This window comes from Coenobita brevimanus, chromosome 1, assembly GCF_032717465.1.
Source record: "Coenobita brevimanus isolate Jiangsu-jjx chromosome 1, ASM3271746v2, whole genome shotgun sequence".
Taxonomy (NCBI): Eukaryota; Metazoa; Arthropoda; class Malacostraca; order Decapoda; family Coenobitidae; genus Coenobita; species Coenobita brevimanus.
Genome location: NC_136954.1, coordinates 23,156,025 through 23,157,643, shown reverse-complemented (window position 1 = coordinate 23,157,643; position 1,619 = coordinate 23,156,025). Strand labels below are relative to the sequence as shown.

General features: G+C 44.1%; 1 non-coding gene across 1 annotated transcript; it reads right to left on the bottom strand.

Annotated features, from left to right (window-relative positions):
- Positions 1–994: 994 nt before the first annotated feature.
- LOC145416660 (5S ribosomal RNA) lies at positions 995–1,113 on the bottom strand. The gene has a single exon (XR_013900320.1). It is a non-coding gene; the product is annotated as a 5S ribosomal RNA (ribosomal RNA).
- Positions 1,114–1,619: the final 506 nt, after the last annotated feature.

Below are 1,619 nucleotides of genomic sequence, written 5' to 3'. Positions count from 1 at the left end.
CCATCCTATCTAACACACTCTACACCACCTTGCAGACCATGTACAACAAAGCTCTGCACATCATCACTGGCTGCATCAATACCACAATACGCGGCAGCCTGTGCCAACAAACAACACTCGTCATTACATGCCAGAGCAACACAACACAACTAAACACAAAACAAGCACCACATAATCATTACCAAACCCTCTTCAACATCATCCCTCCTCCACACAATCTAACACAAGCAATGGAGAAACACCTGCATACTCATTTCACGTGCAGGGCAATACAACACCTTGACTGCAACGCAATACCACAATCTCCCCTCCCGACATCCACCCATCAGAGGTACGGTATCCTTAAATAGAGTTGGTCGTGTTCACTTAGTTAGTCTTATATCAGGACATCACCCAGCCCTCCTCAATTACCAACTCAGATTACTGGTGGGTGGCGTCACTGACGACACGTGCCCCACTTACGACATAACAACATAACACATTATAATGGAGCACAGCATAGCACATATCACGGTAAGACACAGACACAACACGGTGCAGAGAACCTATGGGACGACCCCACAGAAGCAGTTGCTTACATGCCGTCGACGGGTCTGCTGGGACAGGTATAACAGTGGTTGTGCAACAACAACAGAAACAACCCTTGGGGGTAGTTGTGTTAGTAATGTTTACGGGGCCTCGAGAGGGAAAACGGATTTTCTTGGTTTCGTTTTGTTTTTGGGGGGTGGGGATTCGGCTTGAGATTTTTCAGGGAGTTTTAGGGTGCATTTTAGACTGTAGCTCATTTGCTACATTTCGTATATTTATTTATTTATATTTTCATTTCTTTATTTACTTATTCACCTTACCGAAACACTAAAGGTCGTGGTTTCTAGACCATCCATCCATCCATTGCCAGACGCCATGTATCCCAAATGGGGTGGCCAATGGCTTAGAGTTAATTGTTTTACAGGGAGGGGCACTAATCCTCCACCAACCCCACTTGACGTAGGGATGCCAACAGCATCTGGTGTTCCCAGGCGGTCACCCATCCAAGTACTAACCAGACCCAACGTTGCTTAACTTCGCTGATCGGATGGGAAGCGGTGTACTCAACGTGGCATGGCCGTTGGCTTTTTTTTTTTTTTTTTTTTTTTTTTTTTTTTTTAAATATTGCGAGGATTCGAACTAGCGCATACAACTGCGTGACTACAGCAGCTTACCAAGTGAGCTATTCTAGACACTGATGCAAATATTATTTGGAATCTACATTTTTGAGACACTACTTCCTTACTATTTTTTCTTACTTTTCCTAACAAGACTCCCTTTTCTTCTGGTGAATCTTGTGCTGAAGAGACTGCCGCCAGGTTTTCTGATACTCGAAGAAAAAATCCACTACATGAGGACTGGTTGTAAGAAATGTTCGTCAGGTATAATACACTGTATTTGTCTATCTATCTGTTTATCAATCTTCATCTATCTACACTCTGACGTTAAATTCTGTGAGAAGCCTCGACTAAATCGCCTTCCAGCGTTTCCGTGCATACTCTGTAACAACCTCCCCGCCCACGACATACCACTTTCCCTGAACTCTTTGTTACCTATTCTCCACACTCATTTTTGTGTGTCCCTCACCTTCC